The sequence below is a fragment of the Lutra lutra genome, chromosome 4, assembly GCF_902655055.1.
Source record: "Lutra lutra chromosome 4, mLutLut1.2, whole genome shotgun sequence".
NCBI classification, from domain to species: Eukaryota; Metazoa; Chordata; class Mammalia; order Carnivora; family Mustelidae; genus Lutra; species Lutra lutra.
In genome coordinates this window covers 5,627,654-5,652,533 of record NC_062281.1, presented here as the reverse complement: position 1 = coordinate 5,652,533, position 24,880 = coordinate 5,627,654, and positions in this window count along the sequence as shown.

Sequence of the window (24,880 nt, the reverse complement as noted above, 5' to 3'; positions counted from 1 at the left end):
ACAGGGGTTCCTAACCTTGTCCTGATAAAAGGGAGTAAATACAAGATGAGATTAGGAATTCACACCCTCTGAGACCCAGGATCCTGTGGGCTGGCCACAGCAGGAGGGTTTCTGGGAGCTTCCTCTGCTCAGTACTTTTGCCTCCAACCTGACCTTTATCTAAATAGCTGTACCCAACACTCTCAAATGGGAGGTGTCTCTTTCTCTCCAACACGTGCGGCACCAGTCTCTAGAACTGGAATTCTGCCCCTGTCCTTGTGTCTGACGTAGGCATTTCTTCCTTGGAGTTTTGGTCTCTGTGGTAGGGTTTTTATTTTTATTTTATTTTATTTCTTTTTTTTTTTTTTTTTTTTGGTCCAGATCTCTTGAGCCATGTCACCATGTCTCTGTTCTCATATCTAATTAACATCAATTTTGGAACTAGGAAGTGATTTTATTAGGGGAGAAGCATTGATTAGATTTGAGAATCTATTGCAAAGTGGAATTTGAAGACTCTCTCCCTCCCTCCTTTCCTCTTTCTCTCTCATTCTGCATTTTATTTGAAAGTCCCCACAGGCTCACTGTTGCTCTTGGATGCTTAAGAGTGTCTCTAGTAGACCCTCCAAGGCCCACCTGAGGGAAACTATGGAGCTTATGAAGAGATGTAGAGTTGGTCCCCATAAAATCCTTGATCTTGCATTAGCCTGACACCCTATTATCCTTATGGTCTAACCCAAATTTTCCACTGAGACAAGACACAGAGGAATTTATATGCCTAATAGTCTCAGTTTTATATATATATATATATATATATATATATATATATGCTGGTGTGCTGGTCAGAAATATACTGCATGTATTTCTTTAGAATGTAAGACCTCTCAAACAATCTTAATAAATCTTTTTCTTGTATCTCAGTGGTCAACCAAGTGAAATGACTCCTCTTATAAACTGTGCTGGGTTTTAATTATAGCCGGATCAGTGGTAGATTGGAACTAACCGCCTTCACAGTCAGACAATATGCCAGAGCTGGCAGGCATGCTCCATGCAGGTTACCCTGGATCCTTGCAATCTGTGTCGTGTTGGCCAAAGGCCTGTTCTTGAGCTTGGAACTTTTATTCTGGCTGCCTTGTCCCTGGATCTGTGAAAAACAACACGTGTAAGCATTCTGCCAGGGACTGCAAATCTAAATTTATGTAGAAAATATCATTCCCTGCCTCAGGTCTACGCGGAGTCGGACACACCTGGAAACACGCCTTAATTTGGTTTCATTGTGCTGCTTTCCCAGTGATTCAGACTCTGCAGTGTCGGGACCATCCCACTGGGGTTCCCAACCCTGTCCCGATAAAAGATACTAAATACAAAATACCTCAGAGTTTCCTGGATTCCCTAATTGTATACCAAGGGGGCCTTCCTTTGTAGGTTCAGGACCCTCCTGAGTTCCTGGCTCTTGTGCAAAGAATATCGAAAGCTGGGGAAAAATGTGAATATATCCATCATCCAAGAGTTATGGGACCTCTTGTGCTGTGGCTAAGACACACATAAAAGGAAGTAAGGAGACGAAACTACTGTTTCTTGAAGCCACTATGTCCTAGTGTTAGATGTATCAGCCAGACAAGAATGTATCTGTAGCCTCTTCTAAAGAAAATTCATGTGAACAGATTAAAGCTTAGTGAGATAAGAAAGACACCAAATCATCCCCAATAAGAGGGGACCAAGGACTGAAGCCTGCACTTTTCCCAGCATACTTAGTTTTTTCTGAGGGTTTAGCATCCTTACTCCTCTTCAGCTTGGCCAAGTTCAAAGAAACTGTTTCTTTCGGAAGGGCATTTTAGGACTTCTTCTGTATACCTTACTAGAGCCTGGCATACAGAATCTCATATCATTGCCAGCACAGGCTTGGAAACTAGACATTGCTGTTCCCATTTTACAGATGTAGAGACTGAGGCTCAAAGAGTTTAAGCAAATCCCAGAGAGTCACAGAAGAAGGTTGTTGAACTCCATTTAATGTTCCTGTTGCCAAATTTATTTTGTTTTCATTCTATCACCCCTGCACCACCTCAAGGATGTACTATTGTTAAAGAGTTTTGAAGAGACTCTTTGTTACTAGATCTATCTTTTTTTTTAATGTATTAAAGTGGAAAGATGACTATATTCAAGAACATTTATGCCATCTTCAAGACAAAGGCTCGATTCTAAGGTTGTAAGCCATGTTCAGATTGCTTTTTTCAAAGGACAGAAACTCATAACCCATTCCTAATGCAATCACAGCAGGAGACATTTATAGCATTAAGCGTAAGAAAGGGTAATTAAAATGTTGTTTTACTTATTTTTTTTCCCCTCCCATTGCGTGTCTCATGCCCACTGTGCCTTGGGCATCATCCATTGCCCTGCAGGATATGTGAGCATCCTAATTTGTTTGGACTCTGGTTTTGGTTGGAAATTTGATGAACTATAAGAATCCTTGGGCTCTGTGCCCAGGTTGGGGGCTGCTCCCCCAGACACTCCCAGCCAGCCCACTGCACAAGCAGCCAGTAACACTGATTTTTATTCAGCTCTTGTCTGAGACCTTGCAAGACTCTAAAGTAGTGGGGTTTCTCTGCTTATTCAGACCCTGGGTTTAGTTCTGTTTTCCAAACCTAAGTGTCTGCTGTGAGCTGAATTGTGTACCTCCAAATTTCACATGTTAAAGCCATACTGCGCTAAGTGTGACTATTCTGGGATACACAGCCTTTAGGGAAGTAATTAAGGTTAAATGAGGTCACAGGATGGGACCTGATCGTGTACATGAATTTCCAGGCTTAAGAATTACAAGAAAATAAATTCTGTTGTTTCAATAGCTCTGTCTGTAGTGTTTTGTTATGGTAGCCCTTGGTAAACTAATACCATGTCTACACCCTTTCCCGACAAAGAATCTATTTCTCATTTCCTCATTATGAATAACTCACTGCTGTAATGGCAGCATGATTTCACATCTTGGAGACCCAGCAGAGTGTCCTTGTGTCCTGAAGACTTGCTGGTTGCCAGGCCTCCCTGTGTCCCCACAGAACCTGGCATAGTGTCCTCACAGTGGGCGACAGTTTGTAATGACTTTTTAAATGATGCCTCCCCAATTAAGAAATGACCTCTCAAACCCTGGACACGTTCTCATTCATTTTTAAATTCCCGATGTGAAAAGTGCTGCTTGGCCCATTGTATCACTCAATACGTTGTGAACAAATAAATGAACTTACATTATTTCATTGAATCTCCACAATGACAAATATTGCATGGAAGAATTACGATTGTACTTTGATTTTTTTTTTTTAAAGAAATGTATTTCTAGAAGAGATTAGACATTGCTTTCCTGACACCAGAAGAAAATAAGCAGCCACAGGGAAACCGGAAGGCAGGACAACGAGCAGCACACTGTCTTATATTTTTCTGCTTTCCTCATTGTGACCTGTTTGGAAGGAAATTTCTGAAGCCCATCCTTACTGTGGTGTAAATGGCCAGTAACCACTGTGCCTAAACGGTGCTCCAGCAGCACCCGGGACAAGAGCATATGGATTGTGGTTAACCACGTAAGCACCTGGTTGTATGAACAACCAGGTAAAGGTACTGTGAGGTAATAGAAAATCCGTCTATTAGTTCCTGCCACAGAGCTCCTGAAACCATTGTAATTTCCTGGGTGATAGGAGTGTCTTTTGTTCCCATGAAGGGACTCTCGGTGGGCTCCTAAATGGCTCCTGGGGGAAGCCTGGTCACCAGAAAGACTAAACACTGTCAATCTCACTTCCCATTCTCTTCAGAAGGGAGAAGGGCTGAAAATGGAGTTAATGACCGATCATGCCTACATGAGGAAGCCTCCATAACATCCTAATAGTACAGGATTTGGAGAGCTTCCTGATCAGTGAATACATCCAGACTGGGAGGGTGGCTCATGCCAACTTCCCGGGGACAGAAGTCCCTGCGATCTCAACCCTCCCAGACCTCATCTGCCAGCTCATGTGGATCCTCCACTGTATCCTTGAACATGCTGGTCAATGTAACTGTTTCCCTGAGTTGTGTGAGCTGCTTTAGCAATTTGATGGAACCCAAGGAGGGGGTAGGGGGCAGTCTTGTGGGATCGAGCCCCAAAGCTGTGGGATCTGACACTGTCTCCAGGCAGGTAGTGTCAGAACTGAGGTGAACCACAGAACCCTAGCAGGTGCCACATAGCACTGATTGTTGGGGGGGAAAGCCCCACACATTTGGAGACCAGAAATGTCAGAGTGAAGTTGTGGGAGGATAAAGGAGATGCGCAGGAGGGCAACACAGAGGGACAAATGGGTTTTCCTTGTACAAGAGGAGGGAGACTGGAGTTTTTACTATTTAGGTATCAGTAGTTTTATTTTTGAAATATGTCACACAACTATAAAATATAAAATTGAGGGAGTTAGCTTAGTCTCTAAGCTATCTTGGAAAATCCCAAGCTCCAGTTACTTGTCTATGAAAATAACTTGTTGACATATTCAGAGTATTTGATATGGTTTATCCTTAGGAAAGGAGAAATAATTCCAAGCCTTGCTCTAAGCTCTACTTTAAAATCCCTGTATTTATTAAACCTCTCAGAGGTTTTCTACTGCCCCAGGACATTGTCTGAGTTCTATACCACATCCCTCAAGGCCCAGTGACCTTTTGATCCAAAACTGTATCTCCCATAACACTTTCCGCCCACAACTTTATTTGTACCCCAGCAATACTCAAGTTCTTGGAGAGTCATGGGACTTACCATACTATTCTATGACAGATTTACATACCAGCCTCCACTTCTCTGGAAAGTCTTCCCACAGCTGGGTTTATTGGGAATCTTGTCTACTCTTTATATCATCTCAATTATTACTACTCAGGGCAATCAACAGATTTTCTGCCTCTGCAAATTCTCCATACTATTATCATAAAATCACACCTTTATAGTAATCTCTGTTCATACCACTGCTTGTTTCTTTAAGTCAGTGTTTCTCATCCTTGGAACTAGTTAGTGTTGGGGCTTAATATTTGTTTTGTTGGGCTGTGCTATGAATAATAGGATGTTTAGCAGGATCCCTGAATTTTTACCAACTACACGCCAGTAGTACCCCAGTTGTGACAACTAAGAACATATCCAGACTGGCTTAAACTCTTGAATGTGCCCTTACAGAAGGCAGAGAGGTAGGATAAGTTGCAGACCACAATCTAATCCTCAGAAATGTAAATATATTACTTCTCCCATTGAAAGGCACCGGTAGATATGTTAAGGATCTGGAGGTAGGGAGACTGCTTAGGGTCATCGTGGTGGGCTTGATGTAATCGAAGATCCTAATAAGAGGGAGGCAAGAAGGTTGAAGGCAGGAAGAGATCTGATGGAAGGAGCAGTTGAGTGATACTCTTTGAAGGTTGGGGAGGGGACCATGAGCCAAGAAACCCCAGTGGCTTCTAAAAGTTAGAGAGGTCAAGGTGAATTGTCCTTTATGGCCTCCAGTAGTTTGGTCTGATAACACTGTGGTTTTAACCCAGTAAAGCTGATTTCCAGAACTGATCTCCAGAAGAGTTAACATGCATTTGTAATCCTCAGATCTTAGTGTGATTACCCAATTAATGTTACAGGACTCTATTCTTTGAACTGTCAGGAGAGCAGACTCCTAGATTGTCTCCATTTGCCATAAGATCCATCCCTGCTTCTAACAGTGTGGACAACAGTAGGTGCTCAAACATATTTCCTGAATGACTAAACGACCATCCAGAAACATAAAATACCCAAAATATTGTGATGTTTGAAATTATAGGGCTGACTATATGACAGACTCTCTGGAATCAGAACTATTGCTTAGTTCTTTTTTAAAAATGTTTAGGTCAAAGGGGGCGCCTGGGTGGCTCAGTGGGTTAAGCCTCTGTCTTTGGCTCAGGTCATGATCTCAGGTCCTGGGATCAGGCCCCGCATTGGGCTCCCTGCTTACCCCCAACCCCCACCTGCCTCTCTGCCTACTTGTGACCTCTGTCAAATAAATAAATAAAATCTTAAAAAAAAAATGTTTAGGTCAAAGAGCTCATCCCATGGTCTTGCACAGGCGGGGATTATAATGGTAAATCATGGACATTCTGGAGCTGCACAGACTTCACTCTGAATCATGGGACACTTACACACTCACTGGGATATTTTGTCCTGTCACTTAGTTTCTCTGAGCCTCAATTTCCACATCTATGGAGAAAGGATAAAAATACATAGAGGGAGCATCTTATGAGAGAAAGTAAGTATTAAAAAAATAATAATTCTAACACTGATGTATATGGCAATTGCTGTGAAGAGGACACAGGAGCTCAGTGAAAGACTTCCCAGTGGTCAAAACTTAACCAATTGCAGCACCAAAATAAATAAAGTATTATTGGACTATAACACAAAGTAGGAAATCAGTGTCTCTGAGTCTAAACTGATACGAATAAGTGATTCAATAAATAAATAAATGGGGAAGATTAGAGACATCTCCCATGAAGAAGATGTGCAAATAATTTGTTTATACATTTTATTCACAAGGAGGCAGAGCAAAACCTCTCACTCCTACAATGAAAACGTGGCATAGTGACTTCCTGCCAAAGACCATAGTAAAAGGAAGAGAAAAGAGTAACTTGACAGTGGAGAAACCTGATTTTAAAAAAAGGGCGGGGGCGCACCTAGGTGGCTCAGTGGGTTAAAGCCTCTGCCTTTGGCTCAGGTCATGATCTCTGGGTCCTGGGATTGAGCCCCACTCGGGCTCTCTGCTCAGCGGGGAGCTTGCTTCTCCCTCTCTCTGCCTGTCTCTGTCTACTTGTGATCTATGTCTTTCAAATAAATAAATAAAATCTTTAAAAAAAAATGCTTCAGCCACAGGAGAAAGGTCAACATCAACATTTGATAATTGACATTGATAATATGTGCTATTACTGTGATGTGATAAAAATGGCATGTTACCTCTGTGGTCTTCCTCCCCAAACTCATAACTAATTATGAGAAAAGCATTAGGCAAATCTCAATTAAAAGACAATCTACAAATTACTTGACCAGTACTCCTTGAAACTGTCAAAGTCCTCAAAAATAAGGAAAGCCTGAGAAATTCCTGAGAATTCAAGGAGACATGTAGCTACATGTAATGTGGTATCCTAGATGGAATCCTGGAACAGAACATGGACATTAGGTAAGACTAAAGTAAAGACTAAGGAAATCTGAATAAATGATGAACTTCAGATAAGAGTAATGTACCCATATCTTTTAATAAACTGCAACAAACATACCACTCTACTGCAAGATGTTAGTAATAGGGGAAACTGCATGCAGAATGTATGGGAACTTTCTGTACTACCCTCACAATTTTCTAAAAATTTAAAATTGTTCTAAAGTAAAAACTATATATATTTTTAAAAGAGGTCTGTCAAAGGACTATACATCTTGGAGCACCAATTTTAAAATAGGGGCTTGTGGCACCTGGGTGGCTCAGTCTGTTAACCCTATGCCTGCAGCTCAGGTCATGATCATGGGGTCCATCTTCCCCCACCCCAGTTGTTTTCTCTTACCCTCTCTCAAACAGATAAATAAAATCTTTTAAAAAAGTAAAAATAAAGGAAAAATAAAAATAGGGGCTAAATAAAAGTCTTCGTTCATAATACATGACATACAGAACACATCCAGTTAATATCATGGCAGAAGTTGGCCATGGCAGAGTGAGGGGTCACTCAGTGCACACACAGATGTGATTCCCGGGAGAATGAGCCACCCGAAGACAGGAGGAGCAAGCTGTTCCCCTCTGTCATCCCCAGAGCTTCAAAGACAGACTGTCCCCAATTAGATTATTATCAAATGTATTTCCTATTTCTATTGTCCTTAAAATAAGAGAATGTGTATATATGTCATGTTTTTTCTTTAGGACTTGGATGATGGTTTACCACCTGTCAGACCCCAGCACGTATGTAAATCCTCCCCCAGCATCCACCTGTAGGGATGATTCATGCTTCCATCCCTACTGTCACTCTTCATTCTTCTTTTCATTTTTGTTGTGTGATTTTGTACTTGCTGCTGCTGTGGGATTCTGCCAAAATGGAGTCTTGTTTTTAACCAACATGTCTTAACTCTCCCATTAAACTTGAAGTCTTTGGGGGCAGAGATGATAACAGCATTTACGCATTTTTCATCCAAAATGCAATAGAATATTTGAACATAGCTTATCAAAGATGAATGAAAGAATGGATATTTGAATGGGGGAAATGATCAAACAGATGAAACTAACAGCTTAACCAACAGTCAAAATGAAGAATGCATCTGTCAAAGTATGTTATTACTTTAAACTCTGTCCTGCAAACCCCAAAGCAAGGTGCAAAACATACTACAAATTATTCCCTACAGATGGATCCCAAAAGCTTCCAAGTAACACTGTCCGGGTTGTCTAAAAATGATTTGCCTTATCTAAAGAGGCATCTTCTTTTAGGATTAATGAGTCAGCACATGGGGAAGTGATTCTATTTAAATTCTCTTCCCTTTTTATCTATTCAAGAGGCATCTTTAATTTTAGGGCTAAAAACTTGTGAATCAAATCCCTGTTTCATTGATAAGCATTAAAACAGTGTTAACAACTAAGATCTTTCCCTGATATGAAACATTTAGTTAGACTTCCACAAGTTGTTTAGTGTCTATGGAATCCCAGGATTTCAAAGCTGGTGAATAAAGTGAATTCTCTCAAGTTATTGCATTTGAGTCAGACTCTAAAACAAACCTCTTCATTTCCTTATCATACCATGATATTGACTCTAGAAGCCTTTGGTCTAAGCTCTCTCTGAAAGGGAGTGTTGTGAATAAGTCATCAGAGATATTCAGACTTGTGCTACTGCTTGGAATGTAAATGCATAGTGACCATGAACTCGAAAGAGATACCAGACCCCAAGTTAGGACAGATCCATGCAGAGAATAAGTTCCCTGGCACTAGGCCAGTCTCCATGGTGCTGTTACAAAGTATCGTAAGGAAACTGAGAACCACTGATCTCACACCAGGGGCAGGAGCTGTGTTAGATGTTTCATAGACAATATTTCCATTAACCCACACTACGGTTGAGACGTAGGTTTCGTTGCCTTTCCACAGATAAAGAAACACCCTCAGTAGATCACATACTCAAGAAAGATCAGAGTTTGCTGGGTTGACACAAGGACTTTGGTCTCACCTTGCCAAAAACCTTGTGAATCTACATAAATTCCACACTCCTATGGGTTGCACTTATGGAGATATTTCCTTTGTAGACAACAAGGCAATTTAGAAGGTTCGCCATTCAAATGTAAGGTTTACTTCTAAAATTTCCATTTACAAATTTATTAAATTTGCTCATTGACATATAGCATCATAGAATGAAAGGTTGACTGAATCAAGACTCTGAGAGAGGACGAGATGTCTATGCATTCTTCTCTCTACCTACTTTTTAGTGGAGTTGAGAGCACTGGAAAAGGGTGCATTTGTATTGCTTGGTGGCTGTATGAGTTGGATAAGGAGGCTCTCCAAAGCACCACAGACTGAGGCTTACATTTATTTTCTTAATAATAAGAAGAAAGGGCTTAAATTTATTTTCTCCCAGTTCTGGAGACCAGGAAGGAGTCTGCAAGCAAGGTGTCAGCAGGTTGGTTCCTTCTGAGGCCCCAGACGGGAAGATCCCCAGCCACTGTCCTGGATTTGTGGGAGACCCTGTCCCTGTCCCAGTTTCCTGCATGGTCCCATTTGAATTTAATTACTTCTGTAAAGACCTTATTTCCAAATACGCATGCTGAGGTGCTGGGGTCAGGACTTAGCATATGAATTTTGGAGGTCAGATGTGGGGGTGGGGCACAATTTGACCCTTCATGTTGTTTTTGCCCCCAAGGCGTTAAATAGATGGAACTTTGAATTCCCATACTCTCAATTTCTTCAGGAAACTAAACACCAATCCACACTCAACAGAAATATAAAAAACTCTGCTCTTTAATAAAACAAGTGGATGAGTCATGCCAGGCACCACTTCTCAGAAATCATAGAGAATTTGAAAAATATAAGCTTTGGGCATAGAAATTCACAGAAAATTCCAACTCTATCTTTTTTTTGTGCCTCCTTTTTTAACCGTGCCTTCTCTGTTCTTCTTTCGTTATCTCATTAATAGCTTTTCCGCTCATTTTAGAGCTTATTGAAATCCCTTTTCTTTTGTTCCATCATTTGTGCATGGAGGTTTTCTCCCAGAGAAATTAAGCACCCGTATAATAACAGAACTTTGTCTTAAGCAGAAGCGTCCAGCACAGCCCCCCACACTGGGCTGGGTACACTCTGGAAGTGATACACGCAATTTAGAACACCACTCAGGGTGCATGTTCAGAAGAAGTCAGAGAACTGGGCTGTAGAGAGATCCTTAGGCCTCTAAATAATTGTGTTTTTCTTCCACACCTTAGACCAGTTAAAAGAGAAAAATCATGGCTAGACAGTGTTTGCCAGCCACACACCCCTGTCAGTCCTTCATCACATGCCCTGGGAGAGAGTTCTGAACATGCCCACATCAGCTACTTATCCAGGGCCTGGGCGGGTTGTACCATCTATTCCAAGTCACAGCTTTAGTAAGAGAAGGATTCCAAACAAAATATAGTGTTGGTCCAACTAATTTCAAAGCCCAAGTTCAGGCTTCTTTGCACTTGTCTGTAGAATCTGGATCATCAGCTGATATTTGCATGACCTGTGGATAACATTTCTCTCCCTCTGTTTCACACCTCCCAAAGCCTCCTTGAGGCTCCTGGGGATGTTCAAAGCGGACAACCCACGGATTCCCTCCCTCCGGAGCCTTTTGTTCACCTCTGCTGTCTCTATCCCTCAACACAGGCAGGGAACCCATCTGAGCCCTCCACTGGTTTTTCAAAACATCATGAAACACAGCTTCCCATTGATCCCAAACTGTGCTGAGGAATTGGGAGGGACCCAACAGGAATGTTAGAAAAACTCATCCAACATGTGCACTAGAAAGGCAACAAAGGACAGCGGAAGCATGAGTTTACATTAAATTTTAAGATATTTTTGTGTTCATCAATCCTTTCTGGCCACATTGCCCCTGCAGGCCCTCCTTTTGGGATCTTTGATTTGGCTCTGAGACTATAAATCGCAGCTTCTTCTCCTCCACCAATATGATCCCTCTCCCCCTCCCCACTCATGTCCTTCAGCCTGCACTCTCGCTTCCTGGAACAATCTGCTGATTTCTTCCTGAATCTCCCTCAGAGAAATCCTCTGCTTTTCTGGATCCTAGGTAAGAGGCTGGGATGAGACTTTCATGGGAGAGGAAGGCACCAGGCTCGGCAGAGCAATGAGGAGCTTCAGTGAGACTGGGGTGGGGGTGGGGCTGTTGGGGGTTGGGGGCACTGTCTCTGTGAGACAAAGACCAAATGTGCCTAAACATGGCTCTGCCGTGTGGACACTTGAGAGGGTGCTCCCAGGCTCCTGTTTGCCTGGAGCCGATGAAAGCCAGAGAAGTCGTCTGGTACTCAACAATTTTGTGTGAAAGACACGGGCTCCATTATCTCTAATGCTTCTGAAATATTATAATTAAGGGTGACAGCCCTGAAAGAGAGTTTCAGATTTTCTTCAGCATTGAGGCTCTAAATTGAGGCCAGTACAGCATTCTGGACAATTGAACCTCCACGCAGGCACTCAGTCATAATTGGCTTTGCTTGAACAGCCCACAGCTCACCCCCCGTGTCATGGATCGATGGGAAATGACAAGGGACGAAGATGAACACCTTCCAGGGACCATGTTCTCCCTAAATGAATAAATATCCCATCTCCCTCTATCCCATGAAAATCCCATCAAAGAGCTGTGAACAGGAAAGCCTTTCCAAGAGCAAAGTTGGTGACTGCCAGGAGAATCCAGGAACATTAGCTACTGGCTGGGCTCAGTAGAGGGGCTTAAAATGTATGGGGGGTTTTGGGGGGTGGTTGAGGGAGGGAGATCTTGCTCTGTAAACACCCTCCCACAGTTGAATAAGAGTTTATGTTTCTAGCACTTGTTTGCCAAGAAAGAATCATCATGTGGGTGTAAGCGTGGGGTCCAGAGAGCCTGGACTCAAATCCGCGTGAGTGTACATGAGTGTACATTGCTGCTTACATAACTTATTGATTCCTCTGTCATACAACAGTCTCACAATTAAGGGGAAGCTAATAATGGGGACCTACTCCCAAGGAGGATGAGGTTAAGTGCCTTACTTAACTTTGAGAGCAGTGTCTACAGCTCTAAATGTTGGCTGTGAAAATTGGCGACCCCTTCGGGGAGCGTGAGTCATAACAGGGCCTCCGGGAGAAGGAGCTGTGTTTGATCTCTCACGTTTAATTAAGGAAAGTGAAATGGCTTCTTACATTTTGAATATTAACAAAGTCACAAAGTCAAAATTCACAACATGTAAAAATGTATACAAGGAGAGCTCTCACTGCTACCGTTTCTGGCTTCTCTCTCGACCCGCAGGAACTAAGGGAAGTGTTAATGTGTACCAATGTTTCATGCCGCTAGGGTCTGGGTTAATTTGTTATATGGCAATAGAGAGCTAATACACAACACTAGAATTTTAAATCCAGGGAATCTGTCCTTCAGCTATTGAAGGTACAATCAAAAATATTGCACATACAAGACAACAGAGGATATTTCTCCATAAACAAAATTTGTTTTGCATGCTAATTGTTCTCCATCTGTTTGTGTCTTACTAATCTTTTTGTATTTTTAATTTCATGTAATATCTGTGTTTTAATGCAATGCATGTTTTTTTGTTGTTTTTTGTTTGTTTGTTTGTTTGTTTTCCTGATACTGTAGGTTGCAAGAGTTGGATCTGTATGTAGGACATGCTGGGATCATCTTAAGGCGCTCACGTCCCCCAGATGCTCTTTCTGTCTGCTGCCCCAGAGACAGACTTCCGCCAGCAAATGTGGTATGTGGGCATTATTTCTGAAATAGCAGTACCTCACTCATTTCTACAGACCAAACCAGACCATGGAGAGGTGCTCCTTCTATCTCTGCTCACACCGGATCCCACTCTTATCACTGCAGAGAGGGCTTACCCCCTTCTCTCTCTGGTATGCATTCACTCAGAAATGGTATCCTTGCCAGGGTTCCTGAAATCTATTCATTCCAAGCCCTCTTACCAATCTCTGTTTTTCTTCTCTTTGCATAAATATGCTGTCTGTTCCATGTGTGACCTTGAGCAAGTCGCTTGATAGCCCTGTGCCCATGTGTTCCTTGCCTAACGTGAATGCAGTCCTACTTCCCTGGATGCCATGTGCATTAGGTTAAGCTTCCTCAGAGAAGGTACTGAGTGAGGACAGTTATTGCAAGCTGTTTGTTTGTGGGAGATCTTCAGGACCCACCAGTGGGGGAGTGGAAGCTAGGTAAAGAAGCGAGCAAGCCAGGAGAGGGAGCATTGATGACAAGGTGACCTCTGGTACAATCAGGACTCAGTCCTCACGGGACTTGTGGGAAGTTATGTGTGATACAGTATCGTCCCACCAGAAAGGAAGGAAGCTGGGGTATTTGTCTATAAATCCCCGCTGTCACTGACTAAGACAGGGGATGGTAACTGCCAGAACTTCTGACCTTCCCATCTCCCTACCCACTAGCAGATCAAACAGCAACCCCCCCCCCTCACACACACACACAGACACACACACACAGCTGGGGAAAGGCTTCCGATGGAAAGATTGGTGCCTAAAGTGGAAAATCACAGGCAGACACAGGAATAGGGGATACGGGGGACCCCACATGAGGCTGTTGTGGAACACAGTGAGAAACTGAATATGAACTCTGCCTACAGATGCCACATCAGATTAGAAGGAATCTACGTGCATCACTGTTCTTAATACTAATTATAACAAAAGTGTTTTTCATAACCAGTTAAGAACGAACCCCTTAAACAAATGAGTGATGCTGCGATGTTCCTACAAGCATAAACCTTCCTACAGCTCTACCTTATTCACACAGGAGTCTCTGTGATGCGTGATTTTCTTCTCCGCCTTCGTGGACCCTGTGTTCTAGAACATGGCTCCCTAAGTCTGAGAGTGTTTACTGAGACACTAGTCCTCTTTCTGTGTGGATGCTCTGTGTCCAAAACTTAGGAAGTGAGGAATATTTGTGGAGCGAATGAACATCTTCACATTACACCGTACTGTCTCCCAGGACTCCACAACTTTCTATTCTTTATTCATTTAAACAATGACCCTGTCATTTCTGAAACTATATCTGTTGCTTTCTTTCCAAGAACCAGCACCTACAGGCAAACTGATTTATGCAGAAGCATACTTTTGTATATTCTGTGAATAATGACGTCTACAACTATTAAGCTTTGGTTTTTTAAACTCTTAAGAGTGATTGCTTTTTGTGAGCATCTCCTTCTGAGTATAGTTTTAGTGTGATCCATGATGCAAACAGACTAGGACCCCAGAGCATGCTACTCCTCGTGCCCCACCCTTCCCCGGGGGTGTGTATTTCCCTGCAGTCCTGAGACTAACTAAAGTCAGTCTCTGATACTCTCCCCACTAAATCAACTAACAGAAGGTCACAAGGAAAACAGGAGGAGGTTTGGAGATTTTTACTATGGAGTAAATATAGTCAGTCCACTCATGTGTGACTCTAATTTGTAGCAATGACAAGCATAACAAAGGGAGAGCTCACCGCCCCTTCCTGGAGAACGGCACAGAGCTGAGACTGTGCTCCTGATCTCCAGGGGCAGTGCCCTCTGGGAGGAAGGGACTCCCAGGGGAGAGGGAGCCTCTAGAACCTAAGATCAGAAAGAGAAGGAACAAATTTTAGCCATCTGGTACTAAAATATATATGACAACCTGAGGGGAAAAAAACGTTACCGGTAATACACTGCAGTTTTGAACAGACTAATGAGTTGTACTTTTTTCCCTTCTCTTTGTACAAGTGCTTTTCATTACCTTCTATTATGCTCTTGAAAAATGGAATTCTACTTAGATAAAATGTGATTAGAAGTCCCTCCTTGGTTCTTTTATAATTTCAAGCTTATTGCTTTTCATTTTAGCTATCCAGAATGTACTTCTTGTTGGTTTTTATCACTCCTGAGTCCTTCTGGACTTTCTGGATAGGTGTTATCAAGTTCTCATTCACGATGACAAGCGTACTTAACATACTTGATGGGATCCCATCTACCACATTTTCTTAAAGTTTTCTGAAAGCCATTGGAAAAGTGCCCCTTTCTATAGATGCAATCATATATTCTTTCATATTTAATATATATTTTCATCCATAGAAAGAAGCAGTAAGGCCATTTCTAGAGCACCAATGGGATGTCAAAAATTGGTCTTACTCTTAAGTAAAAGGCAGTTCTGTTGCCTTGCACGGATTGTACCTGGCAGATTTCCACTCCAGGGAATGCGACTGAGGCTGTGCTTTGAAACCCATCGCTGTTTTCTTTTAGGCTAAGCATCTCATGGTTTCTCCCCACCAGCAATGCCTACAGGGTGGATGGTAAGGCAGACCCATTTCTGGGAGATCCAGACACCAGCCATCAGCTGATCTTGGCTCAAGAATGTAATGAGAAACCTGGAATGCTCCCTCTCACTCCTCTCTCCTCTCTCCTCTCTTCTTCAGCTGGAATCCGACTAACATCACTGTCTGGCTTGTCTCCCTCTTTCCCAACACACAGGCATTTACCTAATAACACCTTGATACATTTAAACCTGTGATGGTATTTGCTCCGTTCATGCCCTGGACCAACACTGCAGCTAAAAAGACATTAGAGGGGGGCGCCTGGGTGGCTCAGTGTGTTAAGCTGCTGCCTTCGGCTCAGGTCATGATCTCAGGGTCCTGGGATCGAGTCCCGCATCGGGCTCTCTGCTCAGCAGGGAGCCTGCTTCCCTCCCTCTTTCTGCCTGCCTCTCTGTCTACTTGTGATCTCTCTCTGTCAAATAAATAAAATAAAAATCTTAAAAAAAAAAAAAGACATTAGAGGTCTCTACTCCTCTGCAGCATATACTTTAGTGGAAAGGAAAGGAAGGAAGAAAGAAAGAAACGAACAAAGAAACAAAGAAAGTGGAGAGTAAAGGAAGGAAAGACAGAAAGCAGGGTGAAGGAGGGAAAGAAAGAAGGACGAAGGGAAGGAAAATGCTTTCAGGCAAGATGGGTGTAGCACTAAGTGAAGAAAAGCCGGTAAATTGTAAGGGAGGGGGTTACTATTCTGCTGATGCTGGAAAAGCCCCTCTGAGGAGGTGTAGACTGAGTTCTGATTTGAATAATGAGGAGATATTTCTGTAAGTATAGAAAAATGACAGCAGGTGCAGTGATCTTTAGGTAGAAAGGTTTACACTCTCCAAGGCACACGGTGAAGGCTGGTGGTGCTTAAGGAAGATGCGGGGAGGCTGGGGTGGGAGGGGAGGCAGCCTGTAAGGAATGGAGGAGTCTCTAGGCCATTTTAGGGAATGGCATCTTGCATAAGTTCCTCAGGTCACTGGGCAGAAGACAAGTGCGGGGATGAGAACAGAAGTAGGGAGAGCGGCTGTGGGGGCTGCTGGATTACCACAGAGAAGACAAGAATGTGTCGTGGACTTCATTTTTAGTAGCAGAATTGTGTGGAGTGATGAGAATTCGGGTATATCTTGGAGGCGTAGTGCCTAGCTGAATGCAAGGTGGGAAGCTGCATGCACAATGGGGACACATACTGAAATGGGAAAAGCTGTAGGGGGTACATTATGTGCAAAAAACAGAACCAATATTTTAACATTAAGTTTGTGGTTCTTGTCATTAATCCAAGCAGAGATCTGGAGAAAGCATTTGAGTGTATGCCTCTGGAACTTAGGGAGAATTCTGAGGTGAAGATATAAATCTGAAAGTCTGCAACCTCTTGATAGTATTTTGAGCTAAGGAAATGGATAGAATCACCCAAATAGTGTTGTTAAGAAGTGAAAGCAGGTGGATAGCACAGCGTGGAGACACCATCCAGACACAATGGGGCAGAATAGGAAGGTCCGGGAAAATACACCAAGTAATCGTCAAGAGGTTGTGATAAAATCAGATGGGTATAGGGACACGTGGGTGGCTGGGTGGGTTAAGCGTCTGCCTTTGACTCTGGTCATGATCCCAGGGTCCTGGGATTGAGCCCTGCATCAGGTTCCCTGCTCAGTGCAGAGCCTGCTTCCCCCTCTCCTTCTGTCTGCTGCTCTGCCTACTTGTGCTCTCTCTCTCTCTGTGTCAAATAAATAAATAAAATCTTAGAAGAAAAACAAACAAACAAACAAACAAACATCCCAGATAGGTATGGAGGAAAAGGCAGCAACAAAACACAGGTTCAAGAAGGATAAAGTATAAATAAATAAATAAATAAATAAATAAATAAATAAAATCTTTAAAAAAGAAGGATAAAGTGATCAGCTCAGCAAGGACTACAGAGAGGTCAGGAAACAAGAAAAGGGAGAATTGATTACTGATTTTACAAGCAGTGATATGATTGATGACCTGAATGTGAGCCATTTCAGGGGAGAATAAAATCTGTGTGTTATGCCCTCCAAAGACACCAAGATAACTCTAAAATACCGATGTTCTCCTTCCTCTCTTCTATGCTGCTGCCTTGCCATATTCACAAGGGGCTTCCAAGTCTGCAAAATCTGCAGGGCAGTAAGGAGCACCATCAGAGAAACATCAGTTTATCACATGCCTTTGCCTGAGCACGCACTTTTCCATTCTTGGTAGTGTTTAGTCATTACGGAGGTTCAGCTAAGTGCATTTAACTATGGCAGGAAAGGAAGAAGGAGGGAAGGAAGGGAGGGAAGGAGAGAGATAGGGAGGAGGGAGGGAAGAAGAAAGGAGGGAGGAAGGAAGGAAGGAAGGAGGGAGGGAGGAAGAAAGACAAATTAAGAGAGAGAAAAAAAGAAATAAAACAAAACAAAACTAGAGGGAGGGCCAGAAAAAGCAAGGAAGGGTCAGGATGTTCAAGTGACTTCCCCAAGGGTCACCCAGCTGGTAGGAGGGAAGCCCAGTTCACATCTCACCTCTGACTCAATGTTAGGCTTTTTGAGTGTCATTATGGAAATAGCACCAGTGTATGGTTTCAGACTGTCTCCATTCTTTTTTTTTTTTTTTTTAAGATTTTATTTATTTATTTGAGAGAAAGTGAGTGTGCATGACAGAGCATGAGCGAGGGCGGGGTGGGGGGCAGAGAGAGAGGGAGAAGTAGCACCCCCGCTGACCAAGGTGCCTGATGCGGGGCTCAATCCCCGGACCTGGGATCATGACCTGAGCCAAAGGTAGATGCCTCACAGACTGAGCCCCCCAGGCATCCCAGACTGTCTGGATTCTGGCTCTATGGGAGGGCATCAGTGTTCCACAGGTCTGGCACATCACTTCATGTTCGAGGTTTATGGATTCTCTGCCTCCACACAAAGCCCAGTTGTGTCTCCCCAAAAAAAAGGCAAAAAATCCTGGAGCCAGACCTGAGCAGCCACGCCTCTCTCTATCCCTCAGTCACAGTGTGTCCTTCTCACAGGTCCCTCAAAAGCCCTGAGAAGAGCAAAAGCTTCCATGATACCATAAACATGTTTCTATTTATTTAGGCATGAAAGTTTACCCAAATATCGTTTTGGAGAAGTTGTCAATAAAGCCTTTAATATTTCTTCATTCTACCTACCAAAGACTATTCCTGGCCTCGGCCATGCTACTGTGTGAAGGACAGAAGCAAAGGCAGTGGAGAGGGGAAGGTAGAAGAAGATCTCCCAGTTTGTCCCCCAGGTTTGGGGGCCATCCCTGGATAGAAAACATTAGACTCTGGAAAGAACTCTGGCTTCAGTGTGAGAAAGACCTAGTTCCTGGCCCCTGCACTGCTCAGTGGTCACTGTGGTAATTGGTATTGTCTACTTCCCTTTAAAAAGCTATAGGAATTTGAGTGAGTTAACCTCTCTATCCTTAATCTAAGTTAGGGATACTAAGAGCTAAACTGTGGACTTGTTGAAAAGATGGTGTAAGGAAATGCAGCGATAATACCAGGAAGAAGTCTGGCTGGCCAGAAGTTTACCGTTCAAAAGGCAATCCCTCCTAGTACTTCTCCCTAGTCTTTCTCAGACCAAGATGATTCTGAAACTCCTCAGTCCTTGATTCCACACCCTCGTGTACATCAGCCATGTGCTCTAAAGGACTGGGAAGTATAACACTTCAGTAGCAATGAAAAACCACTAATGTACATACGTTAGTATGTAGATCCATTTTCCCGTAAAAGGAACCGGGCCTCCTTGGAGGAAATGATTCCAGAAAAAATACAAGTTAAGCCTGGCATGCAGACCGGCTCCAGAAACGAAAGCTGTGCTCACGAAAGCCAGCTCACAAAACGACGGGCACAAAAGCCAACTTGAAGATCCAATGACTTCCTTTGAGACAATTTCTGCAACAATTTAAATAATGATACAAACGGATAAAGTAAATATCCACAGGGCCATACTCTTATAAATAAATTATCGGATATATAAATAAAAGGGAGAAGAAGGGAGACAGCTCTTTCTTAAAATAGAATTCCGACGAATCAGGGCAGAATGAATGATACACTTAGATAATTACTCTCTTTTGCCCTCCTCAGCTTCTGCGTGCTCACTTGCTCTCTCTCTCTCTCTCTCTCTCTCTTTCTCTCAAGCAAATAAGATCTTTATCAGATACAACAAGTCATTTCACAGTGAGAACTAAGTCAAGAATCCAAACTGAATGCATAGGACAAGTTATTTTTTAATGGCCACTAAAACAAAGACCCGAATCCTCAGGGAGAATGAGTACAGAGATCAACGATGTTGAAGGGGTGAGGTTAGGTGGGCAGGTGGGAGCACCTTCCAGGCAGAAAGGTCATCGAGTGCTGCGGTACTATGCTGGAAATGAAGTCGGCAAATCCCGACAAGAAGGCCAGTGGGAAGGTTAGAAGGAAATGACACCAAAGAAGTGGTCAGGAGCCTGATAATTTAGGACTTCCAAGACCTGGAAAATACATGTATTTCCTCCCCACCCCCTGATTCTTAGTTCAAACACATTCTTCTCAGTAGCTGGAGGCTTTTCAGTAGAGCTGAAAATAACCATGTGCTCACAAGCTAGCATCTCCTCGTCATTTAGGTGAGCTGACCCAACTTATAATTTAGAAAGACTGGTCTGGCTGCTTGGATTGAAGTGAGGGATGGGGATGTGGAAAGCTCTTACTGACATTGCGGCCACAGATGACGGTGACTTTGATTGGGGAGGTAGTAGAAATGGACAGACTCAAGTTTAAGATGTGTTTTAGAGGTACAACTTGGTGATAGATTTAATGAAGAAGACTAGATAAAGAGAAGTCCCCCATAGATGTCCCAGGATAAAATGAAAGACTTTAAGACAAGTGTGGCATAATCAAAACTGGATTTTTAAAAAGTCATTCTGGCTGCAGAGTATCCTAAACCACTGTTGTTATAATATGACCTTTATAGTTTTGCTGCAATCACATGAACCTCTAGTGTTATTAAACTGATGTGAGCTGCTACTCTTAAATATATTTATACTGTTAATTTGCATGGACTCATTGTTTCTGCTTACACATCTATTATGTGAAAATGAAACTCTACTTCATTATGGGAAAATGTAAGCCAGTCGCAGTCTTATTTGCTGAAGATTCTACTTTGGTGTAATCAGAAAAAAAAATTAAATACAACTTAAAAATAGAAAGAACTTACTCATGCATAATTCAGGATTTATTTAATGCCATGTCCATATGCCTATCTAAATTCATTGTTTAAGAAACACCAATTTAATGGAATATTATTCAGCACTAAACAGAAAGAAGCTATCAAGCCAAGAGAAGACACAGAGGACACTTAAATGCATATCACAAAGTGAAAGAAGCCTATCTGAAAATGATATATGGTATATGATTCCAACTATATGACAATCTGGAAAAAGTAGGGCTATGGAGATGATAAAGAGATCAGTGGTTTCCAGGGGTTAGCAGGAGGGAAGAAAGAACAGGCAGAACACAGAGGATTTATAGGAGAGTGAAAATACTCTGTGTAGTGATGGATACATGTCATCACAAATTTGTCCAAGCTCACAGAATGCACAATACCAAGAGTAAGATCCAAGGTAAACTAGGGACTTTGGATGATTATGATGTGTCAATATAGGTTGACCCATTGTAATAAATGTACTATTCTAGTGGGGGAATGTGGATATTGAGGAAGGCTATGCATGGTGGGGAGAGGGGATATATGGGACCTCTGTACCTCCTGCTCAATTTTGCTGTGAACCTAAAACTGCTTTAAAAAATAAAGTATCTTACATGAAAAAGTGCTCAACATCAGGGAAATACAAATCAAAACCACAATGAGATACCCCCTCATACCAGTCAGAATGGCCAAAATTAATAAGTCAGGAAACGACAGATGTTGGCGAGGATGTGGAGAAAGGGGAACCTCCCACACTGTTGGTGGGAATGCAAGCTGGTGCAGCCAGTCTGGAAAACAGCATGGAGGTTCCTCAAAAAATTGAAAATAGAGCTACCCTATGACCCAGCAATTGCACTACGGGGTATTTACCCTAAAGATACAAATGTAGTGATCTGAAGGGACACATGCACCCAAATGTTTATAGCAGCAATATTCACAATGGCCAAACTATGGAAAGAGCCTAGATGTCCATCAACAGATGAATGGATAAAGAAGATGTGGTGTATACAGGCAATGGAATACTATGCAGCCATCAAAAGAAATGAAATCTTGCCATTTGCAATGACATGGATGGAACTAGAGGGTATTATGCTGAGCGAAATAAGTCAATCAGAGAAAGACAATTATCATATGACCTCTTTGATATGTGGAATTTGAGAGGCAAGGCGGGGGGTTTGGGGAGTAGGGAAGGAAAAAAAAATGAAACAAAATGGCATCAGGAGGGAGACAAGCCATAAGAGACTCTTAATCTCACAAAACAAACTGAGGGTTGCTGAGGGTTGCGGGATAGGGTTTGGGTGGCTGGGTGATGGACATTGGGGAGGGTATGTGCTATGGTGAGTGCTGTGAAATGTGTAAGCTTGACGATTCACCGACCTGTACTCCTGGGGCAATAATACATTATATGTTCATAAAAATAATTAAAAAAAAATAAATTCTCTTTAAAGAGAGAGAGAGAGAGCAATTCAAGAGCAGGAAAACTGGTCAGAGATATTGAAACCCACCAGTGATGGTGTCTTCTGTTATAATCCAACACTTTATCACTGTATATTTTCTAAAATATTTTTATGTGGAGTGGGACCCACAGCAACAAAAATGTATTGATAATTGCTCTTGTTCTCAAATTAATTTTAATAGGAAGCAGACTTATGTGATATACAATAAGCTACTGGTGTGCAACAGTTAATTCCCTAGACTCCCAACTTGCTCATAGGAAATGAATTACATTTTGGAAAAAAGTCCAGCTCATTTCTTTTACTCAAGATTCATTCACTGGCCTCAGGCTTATGATTACTGGTGAAAAAATAAATATAAAACATTTAAATTCAATGTGGAAGTTAAATAAGAAGGCAGGGACGAATCCCTATGGTTAAATCACCAACAAAATAGATTCTTGACATTGAAGCTCCAGGGAGCAGAAAAGTGCGGTATACTTAGAGAAAAACATAGACCATTTAGAATTATGATGTGTGCTGGGTCAGACTTTCAGGAGAGTAGTATTGGTGAATTCAAAATAGACATTCCTATTCATGACCCAGTAATAGAAGCATTGCATTTTCCTATGGGTTTTCTTAAAAAAAAAAAAAAAAAAAAGTGCAGAATGAGTGCAGGTACAGAAATGTGACTCTATATAATTAACAAAATGTAACTCTGTATCTGCGATAAAATGAGCTTATCCTTCATCTGACTATACTGCCTAAGAAACTGCAGAACAGTGTAGCCTGCACAATGGTCCCAGCAAAGGCTGTCTCTTTTCTGGTTTTCACACATGTGAGATTTTTATACCAGGTGTATTATATTCCACTCGCTGCCCATCTCTTCTTATTTGCAGTTTGCATGCTACCCTCTGCTTTACAGCCTGTCCTGGTGTTCCCCGCAGACTTCCAGCCCTGCGCGCATGTCCTATCAATTTCCTCTACTTCCAGGTGCCTTCCTCTAACTGCATCCCAGGAATCCCGTCGGCTTTCGAACACCAGCGGAAATGCCACATTCCCCAGAAGTCTTTCCCAAATCTTTCTTACCTTGTGTTCCCACACTCCAGAGCTCACTCTGAATTGTTCCATCAGGCTCTCTAAAGAAGGGGATTGGCATCTGCTATTTTGAACAAAAGCTTCCAGTGATTTTTAGCATCCGGAACCTCTGCAGAGCGGTCTGTAATAAAGTATATGGACCAAGCATTTTACCTTTGTTGCCAGAAAGGCGAGCGCTCACACCCTTCCCTCGTCATCAGTTGCAGACCCACCTGGAAAAGAGGTGTCTTGCATTCTCTTGAATTCCCAACAGGAAGAAGCCTACCTGCTAGAGCAGAAGGAAGGAAATTTTTCTGCTTGCAACAAGTTCAACCAATAAGAAAATTTCACAACTCAGCCAATGAGAAACCATCAACCCCCTGAACTCCCCCTTTCCTCCAGTGGACTTTCCTTCCAGGCAGCTCGTTTTCTTTATAAAGTAATTTTCCTCTCCTTTGTTCTCTGGGCTTACCTATCTTTGCCATAGCTTGTTTGTCTGGAACTGCAGTTCCTCCGCGATTCCCAAATAAACCCATTTTTTTCTGGTAAAATACTGGCTGTTTTACTTTCAAGTCAACCCCCTTTTCCCAAATGCTGATAACCACTTTGTAAAGTAAGAGTTATTGACTCAATGTACAGAAAAGGCAACTCTTATTCAGCAGAGGTCAGTGCCTCATATAAAGCCACACAGTTAGTAAAGTGGTTGAGTATATTTAAGCCTTGCTCTGCCCTGTTTTAAAGCTGGAACTCTCCACTGACACCACTCTTGTTCCTATAAATTATATTTGTGTTATGTTATGCCACTTTTTATGTTATTTCATTTCGTGGAAAATAATCATACAGTGATTTTTAGAGATTAGTGTCTCTGAGTTTTCCAGGAAAAACAAGACACCTGAGGCTTCTCAAAACTGAAAGCAGTACCTGGCTTCACATGTGGGGGTCACCTCTCAGTTCATTCCTTCCGGACTTCACTCGAGGCCACTAATACCATGATGAAAACCCAGTCAGATTCTGTCACATTCTTTTTTTCAAAGGCTCTATTTATTAATTTGAGAGAGAGAGAGAGTGTGTGTGTGTGAGAGAGAGAGAGCACACACAGGTAGAGGGGCAGAGGGACAAGCAGACTCCCTGCTGAGTGAGGAAACTGAGGCAGGCTCCATCCCAGGGCCCTGAGATCATGACCTAAGCTGAAGTCAGATGCTTAAACGATTGAGCCCCTCAGGTGTCCCTCTGTCACATTCCTAATTGAGATGATGAAATCTCATGTTGGGGCAAGCAGATTTAACTGAGCATTTGGAAATTAACCATTTGATAATAAGGACTAGAAAGGAGCACTGGAAAGAGTTAAACTGAAGTGTGAGTGTTCTGCATCGGGGCGCTGGGGGCAGGGGCTCTGCAGCCATGACCTCTGCCCTCTGCCCTTCCTGAATCAAGCTCCTTTTGTCTGCCTAAGGCACCCAGTTGATTACCTTTCTGTGTCCCTTTTCAAACTCATTCCCAAAGCCAAGAGTAATTGTGCATTCAGCACTGGTGTGAAAACCCATGATCACGTTAAAGTAATTGTAGCTTTTCATTCCCTGGCAAAGAAGCTTTAAGGAAACAAGAGAAAATTTCATGTCAGTTCGAAACAGCTTTCTCTTTTGTCCTTAAAACATTTATCAACGTGTAATTTTTGAAGAGCTGCATAGTCACAAAAGGTGGTGGATAATAATCATGGCAAGAGAA